This window comes from Pinus tabuliformis, chromosome 4_2 (assembly GCF_031772625.1).
Source record: "Pinus tabuliformis cultivar Carrire ecotype Pingquan chromosome 4_2, CPIR1, whole genome shotgun sequence".
Classification (NCBI taxonomy): domain Eukaryota; kingdom Viridiplantae; phylum Streptophyta; class Pinopsida; order Pinales; family Pinaceae; genus Pinus; species Pinus tabuliformis.
In genome coordinates this window covers 10,569,381-10,584,440 of record NC_142304.1, presented here as the reverse complement: position 1 = coordinate 10,584,440, position 15,060 = coordinate 10,569,381, and the positions used below count along the sequence as shown (strand labels likewise).

The 15,060-nt window shown below is 34.8% G+C and overlaps 1 pseudogene; it reads right to left on the bottom strand.

Moving 5' to 3' along the window:
- Positions 1 to 11,085: 11,085 nt before the first annotated feature.
- Positions 11,086 to 14,102, bottom strand: LOC149168130 (L-ascorbate oxidase homolog; annotated as a pseudogene).
- Positions 14,103 to 15,060: the final 958 nt, after the last annotated feature.

Sequence of the window (15,060 nt, the reverse complement as noted above, 5' to 3'; positions counted from 1 at the left end):
TTGGGCTTTCTTTCCCTTTCCAACCAAGGGAAACTTATCTTCCTCCTCATATTTGGATGTTACTCCATATCTAGTGTTCCGTTGAACTTCTTCTTGCACTAAATTAGATCGAAGTCTCTCCCAATCTAATAATTTGTCCCTTCCATTTACAGAGTCCCAATAACTGTTCCAGGATTTTAGAATGCCTATGAGGGATAAAATCATTAGTTCTGGAGAGGGAATATTTTCTCCAACTCCTCCAAGCTCATATTGACTCTGAGTGAACCTGGAGAGTAATGTGGAATGGTTTCTCCTTTCTACAATAAGATATTTTTGAGCTTTCCCCTTGATGCCAATCCTATTGGTGTGTTAGGATTCAAAGTAACTTTTCCTTCCCCTAATATTATTTTTTAACTTGAGGAGGTGGAGGATTTTGACGATGGCATATTATGTTCTTCTAAGAAATGTGAGTAGGCCTTTTACTTAGATGTTATAGGTAAAACAATTTGTTCATATGTTGTTAGATACGATCCAAGAGGAAGGTCTGTAAAGTATAAATAATTGTGGTTGGATCAATATATTATTTTGTAGCCATATTTTAGAGCGGAATATTTGGAGGAATCAAATTTATGTGTCATTTTTACTACTTCTCCCTCCTTGAAAATTTCTAGAGAAAAGCTTTAGGATCCATCTTGAGTTCATCAATGATCACATTTTTTGGTCTCAACCTTATTATGGACTTTGATTCCATAATTCACATACCTGTTGATAGTGAAAAATTTCGCAACAATAGTTTGTGACTCTCTATTGTATGAGGTGCCAACTCAACCTCATAAAATGTGGTATGAGAGGACCATTCAAATGTTGGCTCAGCTCCCAAGCTTAGTTGTGTGTAAGTACTATGATATGTGTGTGATCATTACAATGATGGGTGCACCTATGGCACTAGTAGCTAGAATGATTGCAAGAATGCAATAATTTAACCTATTTAAAGGGGGAAATTGATGAGAACATTTGAGGTGATGAGTAGAAAATAACATATATCCACATTTATGGATTATTTATTATAAACCTGGAAGGCATTTCACACTTAGATTATCAAAACAAGACATAGAATAGTCATTGACCAAACCAATAAGTAACCAATGTAGAAGGCAACCAAATTGAAACTGAGTACAAGGGATGATACATCCAAGGACCAAATGTGTAATTATTCTTCTCCAATAAGTCCTTATTAAGTACCTTTTGAATCTGAAATCCATTGTAGATAGCTGTCAAATTCGTGAGCTAGTAATTGAGGAGAATATTAAGAGTATCTAGCCAATCCATTGGTTCTCATAGTTTATTCTTTACCTCTTTAAACATGAAAATTTCCTACTCAAGTATAAAGGATAACCCATATGTCTTTTGTTTCTTATTTTGTTGTGATGACTACTCTACCTATTCTCTCATTTGGACATTTTCAGTAACAAGGTAATCAACTAGCTGTTGCATTGAGTCCAATCGGTCCTCACTTTGGCTCAGGCAAGCTAGTTGTAGTTTATCCATAGCTAAACTTATGCAATTAGTCTTCATAAATTGTTCTTCATGATGGAGTCATACTCCTCCACCATGGCATCAGCCCACATTGGTTGAGAACTTGCTTCCTCAAATGAAGAAGGCTTTGATTCAATGAGCTCTATAATGAGAGCCATATACCGAATGTAGTTATCTCGTGACCTCATCTTCCTGTGCTAAGATGAAGGAGCTCCCACATGCTCCCATGCATCTTGTACCAATCTGTCAGCTTCTCTAGTTCTCTTCCTCCCCTCTACGAAAGATTCTAGTTGAGTGGGTTCCTCCACTCGAACTCATGTTTACTCCTTTGCATATGGCTGCTCCAAAACCTCCTAAAGATCTGCATGAAGCTTCTCCTTAGGAACTATAAGCTCCTCCTATGACGAATACTCAACTATCACTCTAGAGAGCATCTCATAGCCTTCTCCTCATCAAATTTGACATCTCTCCTCATTACTATCACCCATGGTGATGACAAATACACTCTATAGTTATGGGGTGTCTCTATGTATCCTACAAAGACTTTCATCTCAATTGTAGGCTCAATTTTCTTCTTGCTATCCTTGGAGACATGACAATACACAGTAGCTCCAAAAATTCCAAAATGAGATACAGTTGGCTTCCTCCCATAGAAAGTTGTGGGTTTGATCGTGCCAAGTATTTTATGAGGACTCTCATTCTACAAATAGACTGCGTTGTCTCATGCTTATGCCCATAGGTGTAATGGCAGCCCCTGATCATGCAAAATCGCTCCGGCTACTCCTACTATTATTTTTTTTATTTCTTTCAACTACCCCATTTTGTTGTAGGTTATGGGGTGTTATTAGTTCTCTTCTAATACTATCTTTGGTAGAAAAGGACTGAAATGTGCTAGATACATATTTTCCTCCATTATCGCTTCTCAGGGATTTCAATTTCTGACTAGTGTCCTTTTAAACCAGTGCTTTGAATTCAACAAATTTTGAGAAAAATTCATCTTTCTTTCACATGATGAAGATGCAACATTTTCTTGAAAAGTCATCAACAAAAATAGCATAATTATTGGGTTTTTTGTAGGGGTTGTAGAAAATGGTCCACATACATTAGAGTGGACTCACTCCAATATTACTCCAGCTATGTTATCTCGGACCTGGAAGGTGGATTTGACACATTTCCCCAATGTGAATCCCTTGCAGACATCATGTTGGTGAAGGGTGCATTTCGGGAGACTAGTGGTAATTTGCTGCATGATTTTTAAGGCCCCATGGTGTAAGTCTCCCATGTGTATGTGCCAGATTTCTCCAACATCCCAACTCTACACTTCTCCTACCTTGCTACTTAGTGCAACGCAAGCTTCCACCTCAAGTTTGTATAGGTTCTTCACACAAACTCCAATTTGTTTCACTTTCCCAGTAGCTACATGTCTTAGAAAGGATTTCCCCTTAATGAAAACAACATCATAGCCATGATCCTCCAATACAACTATAGAGATCAAGTTCTTCTTCATCCAAGTACATACATGACATCTTTCAAATGAAGATGGGAGCCTGACTCCCTCTTAAAGGTTACAATACCAATTCCTTTGGTATTGTACCACCCATCATCCCCAATTTTTATGTGCATCTGGAGATCCTTCTCCTCTAGGATACTAAAGAATGTTTTACATCATGTCATATGGAACCAGGCACCTAAATATATATACCACACACTCCCCATTATCCATACATGCAATGAAGGTGAAGTCTAATGTGAATTTTGAGGCAAGTGCTTCACCTCCTGATCCTCTTGAAGGATTCTTGTTATACTTCTTGTGCAAACACTTTGTTGCATAGTTCCTGAATTCATGGTAATGAAAACATTTTATCTTGCTCAAGTCCTTCTTCTTTCCATTTTTTTGGCTAGTCTATGGTTTGCTTTGGGATTTCTTTCCCTTTCCAACCAAGGGAAAATTATCTTCCTCCTCATATTTGGATGTTACTCCATCTCTAGTGTTCCGTTGAATTTCTTCTTGCACTAAATCAGATCGAAGTCTCTCCCAATTTGGTAATTTGTCCCTTCCATTTACAGAGTCCCAATAGTTGTGCCAGGATTTTAGAATTCCTAAGAGGGATAAGATCATTAGTTTTGGAGAGGGAATATTTTCTCCAACTCCTCCAAGCTCATCTTGACACTGAGTGAACCTGGAGAGTAATGTGGAATGGTTTCTCCTTTCTGCAATCAGATATTTCTGAGCTTTCCCCTCGATGCCAATCCTATTGGTGTGTTAGGATTCAAAGTAACTTTTCCTTCCCCTAATATTATTTTTTAACTTGAGGAGGTGGAGGATTTTGACGATGGCATATTATGTTCTTCTAAGAAATGTGAGTAGGCCTTTTACTTAGATGTTCTAGGTAAAACAATTTGTTCATATGTTGTTAGATACGATCCAAGAGGAAGGTCTGTAAAGTATAAATAATTGTGGTTGGATCAATATACTATTTTGTATCCATATCTTAGAGCGGAATATTTGGAGGAATCAAATTTATGTGTCATTTTTACTACTTCTCTCTCATTGAAAATTTCTAGAGAAAATCTTTAGGATCCATCTTGAGGTCATCAATGATCACATTTTTTGGTCTCAACCTTATTATGGACTTTGATTCCATAATTCACATACCTGTTGATAGTGAAAAATTTCGCAACAATAGTTTGTGACTCTCTATTGTATGAGGTGCCAACTCGACCTCATAAAATGTGGTATGAGAGGACCATTCAAACGTTGGCTCAGCTCCCAAGCTTAGTTGTGTGTAAGTACTATGATATGTGTGTGATCATTACAATGATGGGTGCACCTATGGCACTAGTAGCTATAATGATTGCAAGAATGCAATAATTTAACCTATTTAAAGGGGGGATTTGATGAGAACATTTGAGGTGATGAGTAGAAAATAACATATATCCACATTTATGGATTATTTATTATAAACCTGGAAGGCATTTCACACTTAGATTATCAAAACAAGACATAGAATAGTCATTGACCAAACCAATAAGTAACCAATGTAGAAGGAAACCAAATTGAAACTGAGTACAAGGGATGATACATCCAAGGACCAAATGTGTAATTATTCTTCTCCAATAAGTCCTTATTAAGTACCTTTTGAATCTGAAGTCCATTGTAGATAGCTGTCAAATTCGTGAGCTAGTAATTGAGGAGAATATTAAGAGTATCTAGCCTATCCATTGGTTCTCATAGTTTATTCTTTACCTCTTTAAACATGAAAATTTCCTACTCAAGTATAAAGGATAACTCATATGTCTTTTGTTTCTTATTTTGTTGTTATGACTACTCTACCTATTCTCTCATTTGGACATTTTCAGTAATAAGTTAATCAACTAGCTGTTGCATTGAGTCCAATCGGTCCTCACTTTGGCTCAGGCAAGCTAGTTGTAGTTTATCCATAGCTAAACTTATGCAATTAGTCTACACAACTTCCTTTTCTTTCTTTTTTCATAGCATGATAATCTCCTTCCTCATTCTCTTCCACCTCATAGAAGTTTCTCTAGAGACAACATGAAATAGTTGAAATACCTAAATATCCAATACATCTTTTGGATCATATGCTAGTTGAGTCGGTTTAAGTTATTGTGTTGAGGTAAAATTCCCCTTCATTTTCATTGATTTATAATTGTGTATTTTCTTATGTGTTCTTATGTTATCTTTTTAAAATATACATATTTCAAATTTTGTTCAATTTATAAGTTTAAAAACATAACAAATACATATCATCATACAATAAAAAAACATGGGAAGTATACTTTTTACTCAATTTGCATAGGATACAATGTATTGCCTTTGGGTAACAAATATCATATTGGGAAAAATATCCTTTGGATGTAGCACTTTATACGGGTAAGAAACACTCTCCTTTGAAGGGTATTGGTCATTGCATTAATTCAAATACATAATTTTTCAATATACTTAAAACAAAATATGATCTCTCAAAAATGTTTCTTATATCCATAAGACATAGATTAAGTTCAAATAGCAAATGAAGTCATAAATGAAGGAAAATGGGTAGTAATTAGAAATGGAAAGCTATTATTAGGGATAGATACCATAATGATACTAATGATTTGGAATTTAGGACATTATCAACCCATTTTTAGAGTTGACCTTGATTTACATGGCATAAAATTTGTTTGCTAAGTTTTCTCTTTATGGATCAAACATTTTATGTTTCGTGAAAACATGAAGTACATATTATGACCTAGTGATATAGGCTTATATGTCATTGGGAAAGGTAGATCTAACCAGGAATGCCAACCTTTTTAAAAGATAAGAGGACATGTTTCCTCTTGTTTATATAAAAACCAAAACCTAAAAATTGCGCTACGTAGGCCAATGACAGACTAAGAATTACAAAAAAATATTATGAAGGAATAAGATAAAAAGAGATTGGTAAGGGAATTTTTTTTTTTTTAGATATATTCCAACATTATTATTTGAGGGGAGACTCTTCAAAGGGCTTCTGTGAGGATAAAATTTGCAAATATGATGATACACTTACATGATTATCTAATTTATCTATAATTTTATTTCACGTTCTTCTTATGTGGGTTGGGATGATCATCAAAATGGAAGGAAGGATAAATGCTACTCATATGAGTATGATTTCATGTATCAAAATAAAAAAAATTATTCTAGTTTAGGTGCATTCTAGGATTCATTTGATTCTGTTTATAACAAGTTGAGAATCTCCCACCCCATAAGTTTGATCTAGCCTTGGGTCTAGGAAATCAGTAGTACATATTGCAAGGCTTTCAATTTTACTACATTATTACTATTATATCCCACAAAACATATATAAATGTAGACATGGGATCCCAAATTATCCATGAAGATACACCTATATCCCACCTTTCTTGGGTTAGCTTTTCTAGCACCATAAAAAAATGAGCTTTAGAAAATTAAGGGGAGGAGGGATCTAAGAGGAGGGAATGGAAATTGTATAAGAGAAGAGAAGGGGGAAATATTAATTCCTAGAATAGATAACTAACTATGACATAGCAAGACCTCCTCACATAAGATGTGCTAGTCTTTGTGTATTGAGGTCTGCATAATAATTGTTTCCTTTACGTTGTTTTAAACTGTGATCCAAAGAAAATTGTGAAGGAGGGAGAGATTCTTGAATGTGTGATAATTCCTCTCTTTCAAAATATACAAAAGAGGACACTTAGAAGAGTATTGCAAATGAGGCTTTCCAATTGTTAACAATGCAAGGGAGACTAGATATATCACAATTTTATCTCTTCATGCTAGCTTGTAGATTTATCAATAGATGATTGCAATAGGGAGAAATCTTATAGAAGTGCTCCACATTTTAGCTTCATGAAGGCACAAATAATAGCAAGATATGTCCCTATGATTTCATTTATGAATGTTATCCCAAGTTAAAGTTTTTCATTTATCTAGGAGCCATAGGAAGATGGAAATTTTCAGCCATATATTTCTTTGATAGATGCTACTCAAAATGGAATATTTTAGAAATTCTTTGAATCAAAGTTCCAAGATATAGGCCTCACAGATGGAAGGGAATCCATCTTGCTAGTAACCCCATTCTAGTTATCTACTAAGTCGATATCAGGATGATTCTTTACTATATCTTCCACCAAAAGTTTGACCAAGCCTCTTGAACCGTGACTTTATTCCATCCTTCACAACCATGCATGAAAATGCAACAACTACAACTCAAACTTTCATCATTGGATGTTAAAGAAAATGTTTTCATTGAATTGTTCCAGCAGTTCTAAGGTCAATGTTCAAAAAATTTATAATTGTAAACACAATTTCACCTCTGTCATCTGTACTTTGTGTAATAAAAAAAATAGCTCCCTTCTTTACACCCGTCATTGTAAATTCCATTCCATTCTTCCTGAATGTAGTCACATTGAATTAAGTAGTCTGTGTGAATCCTTTGCTTGGGCTCAAACTATATCAGCATACAGTGAATAAGATGGTTGTATTATTTGAAGAGGCCTTCATTACATTGGAAAAACAATAATCAAAACCATAGCACCAAAAATGTCACAAGTTTGGTCTCGTAGAACATGACCTTAGACCTTTAGAGACAATGAAATGTAGTTATAACATGTGAAAAACTTGATCAATTCAATTCTAGTACTTGTAATTCAAGTCTAGTACTTGTAATTTTTCAGATAGCACTTGCTATAACATAGTTTCAGATAACACTTGTTGCATAATATGTTTGGTTCAATGCAAAAAGTACGCAAAGAAACAAGATTGAAATTAGTGAGGTCCATGATGTTTCTTTCCTTCCCATGACCTTCAAGCCCACCTAACTGAATTTGTGACCCAAGCAACTGGGAAAAGCCTTTCTGACATCCTAGCCCTATGGAACCTCCACAAATTCCCTAACCCTCTGATCCCAAGCCCTAATTTCCACCCATAATGTTTTCAAATAGTGTGCTCAAATCATCAAGTTCCTATCACCTCCTTAGCCTCCTTAGAGGACCCTTAGTATCCTAAGTCTTTCAACTTTTGTCCTCTCCTCTCTCCCCAAAACTTCAACAAACCCAAATATGACAAAATGACCAGAGTTCCTTCTTGCCATCCTCTCCTTCCAAGACTTATTCCCTCTCCTTCCCCAAAATATTTATTCCCCATTAATGGTTCACCTACCCATTCTTTAAGTCCCATAACTGACATTCTCTTCCCCCCGCCCCACCAAATAATAAGAATTAATACATGATAAATAATTAAACAATTTTAGTTATTTAATCAAAGTCAAAGAGTCATGAGAGGGCCAAAATTAATTTAATATTAAATTATTCATAAGGTTATACTTAAAAGCATAGTCAAGCTTAATCAATCTTAATGCTAATCATAAGCTTAATCATTAATCAATCATCTATCATAATATACCATACAATACTAGCATATCCATGTGAGTTATGGGTATGTAGATATCATAAACATACCTTGTATTTATACCTCAATGCATTTTGTTTTTCCATTTACTCCAATAGGTTCCTTTTTATAGAAACATATCAAGCACTAAAATTTATTAAGGACTTCTAAATATAAAAAGCTCCAAAGTGGAATGATATTTGTTTATATTGGAATTGTAGTCCACTAGTTTTACCTATTAGGATTTGTAAAGGCACTTCAATAAATTTAATATATCAATTCAAATTACACAAGTGACACCATATAAAGAGAAAAAAATAAATTGAGGTTGGTTATTATCATATTTGCATTGAAATTATACATTTGTTTTTTGGTTAAGTCGGGAGAAAGAAATCTACTTTCACTATGGAAAAGGGGCAAACAATAAGTTATTTTTTTTGCAAGGAAATTCCAAATACATTATCACATTAGTTTAGTGGTTGTCATTTATTAATATAAGTATGCAATTGAGGAATGGAAATGGCATCCAAACGAGAGACCATGAAATTAACAAACCTTGGAGTTTGTGTGAGATCTTTGCCTTATACCCTAATTTTCTTAGGAGTTTCTCCTATGATATGGTGAAGCATGTATCCCAACATAATTAAATTAACACCCAATTTTGCACTACTATAGATATTATATCTTGTACCAAACGGAAGTAGTCCATTGTCATGGCCCTCCGTATCAACATTTTCTTCAATAAATATCTTAGCCTGAAGGTAAATGGGATCTTCCATATAGTTAGGTATTTTAAAACGGCTTGCATATTATACCCTTTAGATGTATTATGACAATGAATCGATAATATTTTATGTTTTTCTATGCAAAATTATTAAAGTGGGTGAACATGGGCCTTTTATGTGATATATTAATGAATTATCGATGATGAAAATCAATGTCACTCATCACTTCATCTAGTTTGTCTTGTGCTAAAAATATAAACATACCATTCCATAGGTGAAGATATTAATAAGATCCCCTAGAGGAACTATTAATGAAGATGATCCCAAAAAATAAGCACAACACCCTTCGACAAAAGCATCTTCATCCCAACATGATCTCTCACACTACTATGTGATATTGCATATATTTAGTTTATTGGTGCTTACAGATCTTATGTCAACCTAAACATAATACATCCTCCTAAAAATATTTTCATTCCTTATATATAAATATTAATATTAAATATGCATTAACCTTTGCCATAATAGTAATGGATATAAAAAATGCAATAGGAAAAAATCTAATTCTTCTAAATGAGAACCAATTGTAACTTTAATACCCTTTACATATTTTGTACAATAAAATATATTTTTTTTCAAACTCTGTTTTAAGTCGCCTAAATGTATTTTCCTATATTAAATATACATTAAACTTTGCCATAATAGTAATGGATATAAAAATGCAACCCGAAAAAATATAATTCTTCTAAATGAGAACCAATTATAACTATAACACCCTTGATATATTTTTCACGCTCTAACCCCTTTATATATTTTGCATGAACAAAAGTTGTTTTGTTTCCAACTATTTTTCAATCATCTAAATGTATTTTCATATAGTTTCACTGCACACAACTTTCCCATACCCCCATTGGATTTCATATTCTTGCTACTCGCTCAATTGATTCAGGTAGAGAGGAGCCATAACCAAAGGGAAAAAATGGAGAGCACTGTGGATATTGGCATTGCTAGGAGCCACAATAACTATTGATTCGGAAGAGAGGAGGCCATAACCAAAGGGAAAAATGGAGAGCAGCATGGAGATTTCCAGGAGACATGGTAACTATTTCCCCTCCTCACCACGAGACTGCTAGGAGGGCCGCAGGATTTACTTTCAACATCCATGGGACACAGAGTCTGGAAGGAGCCCATAAAAAAAGGGAAAAAATGGAGAGTAGTGTGGAGATTTCCATGAGGCACAATAACTATTGATTCAGTAGAGAGGATCCCATAACGAAAGGGAAAAGATGGAGAGCAGTGTGGAGATTTCCAGGAGCCATAGTAATTGTTGCCCCTCCTCACCACGACATTGCTAGCGGGGTCGCGTGATTTACTCTCACCATCCATGGGGTGCAGAGTCTGGAATTAAGTGTTCACACAAAAATACCAAAATCTCAGGTCCCGTGCACTCCTTCTTTCTCCCATTTTCGCTCTTCAAATAAGTCAAACACTTAAATTTTTCTAAATGTATAGATCAATTGTAGGACCAAGATATCCAGTTGGCCTCCAAATCCCTTAAAAATCGAGTTAGGGAACCCTGACCAAACATAGGAATGTATTTGAAATCTAGCGTTTGTCAATAAATGTACTCCGTTGAAGGATGTTTCGACTTCCATACGCAATTTGCAAGATTTAGGTATTAAGGGCTTGATTAGGATTTGTAAAAGATTAGCCCTATTTATAGCGGGAAAATCCTCAAATTTTCCTACTTGTTCTCCTTCTCAGACCTTAACTACACTTTGTAGTCTTGTACGTAGCTCCTCAACACATACACTCCTCAATACTTCCGAATTACCCTCTAACGGTAGCGAGTTCCACTGGAATTTGGTCACGGACCATTGCATTTTCTTCCTGGATTCTCAACGAAAGCATGATATTCCACATTTAGCACAACCATCACCTTGTGAGAAGATAATGTAACGTTGGCACTATCAAGAATGCACCAACGAAAAACACTTCTCTTATGTTGCAGTAATATGCAAGCTGCAATGGTGTTTTGGAACTCATGTAGGAAACACCATTCACTACATAAAATTGTTTGCCATCAATGGTGGGTGCTTAGCTTGAAAGGATTATTGTTCGAGTAATGTTTATTTTAGCATAGTGGAAAGATCCTTGTGGATTTGGACGAGCCACACTGGCTGTCAAGTTCCATCTGTACAACATTAGCCATTCAAATTTTGAGAACTTGATTATATAGGATAGGTACAAACTCCTAGATATTTTAAAATTCAACTTTGTTTAGCTGAGATTCTTTGGGGCTTCCTCCTTCTTGAACCTAACCTAAACAATACAGTCTAGAACATGCTTTGGGAGACTTGAACCTGGATAGATGAGATGGCAAGCCACAATCCCAACTACTCAAACCAAAAAACCATTAACCATTCTTTTATTTTTAATAGCTATCCCCAATTTCTATGATGATCTTTTATCTATATTTTCTGGTAATCGTAAAACATTATCATTCATACAGATATACATTCATTTATATATATCTATAAAATCTATAAGATTATCTCACACATGCATTATGATAAAACCAAAGTAATCAGGACAAGAACCAAACCTAATGGTTTTGGCCTGGTTCACAAACCAATCAATCTCAGTTGTTGGACCCCGTGGAATTGGTCCAGAAACCTGCTTCTGGGAATTGTTGTAGCAGAAAATTCGAGTAATAAAAATAACAAGACTCTTGAAACAGGTAGATGCAACAATGTAATAGTCATGAGGTGGCTGATCCACAGTGACCAGAATAGAGTAGGACTGGCCAACATGAATTATAAGAGAATCATAGACATTTTGAATGGTGTGAGATCCTTCTACCACCAGAAGCTTCAATTTGTGACCCTGAATCCTAAAGTTCAAAGATGATGAAAATACCACATTTGAAATTTAGAGGCGGTGTGATTTCCCTGCAGCTTAACATATGGGTCATTTTAGATACATCTCAAGAGAAGAAACAATGGATTCAACATCCATCAGATAAAATCAAAATAAAACTGGATCTTGTGAATCGTTGAAAGGCTAGAAACACCTATACTAAATCTACCAAACTGCCTTATGATAGAGATTAGCGATAAGTACCTTGTTCCACTGTAATTGCTATTTCATTTGGCAGCCCACGACCATGAATGTGAACAACATCAAGATTACCAATAGATCTACCCACATCAAGTGTTCTTCTAAGGATCTACCCAAAGATAGAATATGGTCAGATTGATGCATTGCAAGAGAAAATTTCGTTGGACAGGCTGAAGTTTAACATAGCCAGTCTCTTTAATTTCAAGAGATATGCATGTTTTAGGGATGGATTAATAACTTACTAAAGTGTTGGTTTTTTACCAGTCACCTATAAGCAGAGTGATATCACCATTAGGCGGAGGGAATGGAACAGGGATCAGGGCCCTGCTAGCTACATTTAGTTCTCCAAATCCCCCTGCATCTTTCTACAAATACAATGATGGAAAGTAATATTAGCTACATATATGGTCCTTCCCCTGGAAATTGTACGTAAAGCTTTCCCCTGGTATGGGGCAGTTTGTGCTAGGTACTTCATCTTGGCATGAATTTCTCTTTTGCTCGATGCCACTCCTGTACCAAAACTTGTTTAAAGACCTCAATTCAAATATTGCAGATCACCAAATAAATCCATGAATCTCAATCGGCGAATCCACAAAGATAGAACCTAAAGAATTTACCAAGTTAATAAGAAAGTTTGATCCAGGTTGTCAAATACATTCACAAAGATGTTATCGTTGGTAAAACTGTCAATGTGGGGTCTAGGAAATTGTCCATTTATTAAAATCCCCTGCAATAATAATAGAATGTGTCACACAAAATTTTTGGAAAACCATTTGTGAGCTACAATTATTGGCATTGAAACATGCCTGGGATATTTTAAACTGTACCTGCTGAGGAATACCAAGAGGCTGTATTGTGCCCCATGGAATGTTCCATGTAAAATATCTATAGGGATCTTCAGCTAGAGAATAGCCAAAAAATGCCATGATGAAAAACAGCCTCAAGGAACCCATTGAATTCTTGCTAAAGATCTTTGGCCCTTTTTCTAGGTCTTGCTTTATATGTTTATTGGTTTCCAGCAAGATGGGCTTCTTCAACAATGGTTTCTTTTACTCTGCATGTTAAGAAATTGGCTTCTTCAGAAAATCTGTTGCATTCTCATATATATTAGAGAAAAGAGCAGCCAAACAACATAGATCTTGCAATGCACAATAGTTATAACAAAAGAAATTCTAATTAAACTGAATGGATCAACAGTCCACATTCCATAAACTTGGACTAAGATAGTAGAAGCAATCAATACCTTACTCCAACTTTGTTATAAACAAACCAACACAAGCCAGGCCTTAAAATTACACACCAAATGCACAAATTCTTGGGAAGCTCTTTACTCCATTCTACCTCTGGCCTGTAATTTTTTTATTATAAAAAATGTACCTATGATTGTGTTTGTGGTTGTGTTGATCGACAAGCCTGAGATGAAAATTCAAATTTTGGCTCAACTCCCGTCCTTAGTTGTTTGAAAGTACTATGAGATGTGTGTGCTCATTACAATGATGGGTGCACCTATGGGTCTAGTAGCTATACTAAATGAATAATGCAATAATTATAACCTATTTAAAGGGGGAAATTGATGAGAAAATTTGAGGTGATGAGTAAAAAATTACATATATCCACATTTAAGGATTGTTTATTATAAACCTGGAAGACATTGCACACTTAGCTTATCAAAACAAGACATAGAATAGTCATTGACCAAACCAATAAGTACCCAATGTAGAAGGCAACCAAATTGAAACCAAGTACAAGGGATGATACTTCCCAAGGATCAAATGTACAATTATTCTTCTCCAACAAGTCCTTATTAAGTACCTTTTGAATCTGAAATCCATTGTAGGTGGCTGTCAAATTCGTTAGCTAGTAATTGAGGAGAACATTAAGAGTATCTAGCCTATCCATTGGTTTTTGTAGTTTATTATTTACCACTTTAAAAGTGACAATTTCCTACTCAAGTATAAAGGATAGCTCATATGTATTTGTTTTCTTATTCTGTTGTTATGAAAGCTCTACCTACTCTCTCATTTGGACATTTTCCGTAACAAGTTGGTGAAGTAGTTTTTGCATTGAGTCCAATCGGTCCTCACTTTTGCTTAGGAAAGCTAGTTGTAGTTTATTCATAACTAAACTTATGCAATTAGTCTAGACAACTTCCTTTTCTTTCTTTTTTCATAGGATGAGAATTTCCTTCCTCATTCTCTTCCACCTCATAGATGTTTCTCTAAAGACAACATGAAATAGTTGAAATACCTAAATATCCAATATATATTTTGGATAATATGATAGTTGAGTCGGTTTAAGTTATTGTGTTAAGGTAAAATGCCCCTTAATTTTCATTGATTTATAATTACGTATTTTCTTATGTGTTCGCAGTTAATCTTTTTAAAATATACATATTTCAAATTTTGTTCAGTTTATAAGTTTAAAAACATAACAAATACATATCATCATACAATAAAAAACCATGGGAGGTATATTTTTACTCAATTTTCATAGGATACTATGTATTGCCTTTGGGTAACAAATATCATATTGGGAAAAATATCCTTTGGATGTAGAAGTTTATACCGGGAAGAAACACTCTCCTTTGAAGGGTATTGGTTGTTGCATTAATTCAAATATGTAATTTTACAATATAGTTAAAACAAAATATGATCTCTCAAAAATGTTTCTTATATCCATAAGATAGATTAAATTCAAATAGCAAATGAAGTCATAAATGAAGGAAAATGGGTAGTAATTAGAAATGGAAAGCTATTATTAGGGATAGGTACCATAATGATACTAATGATT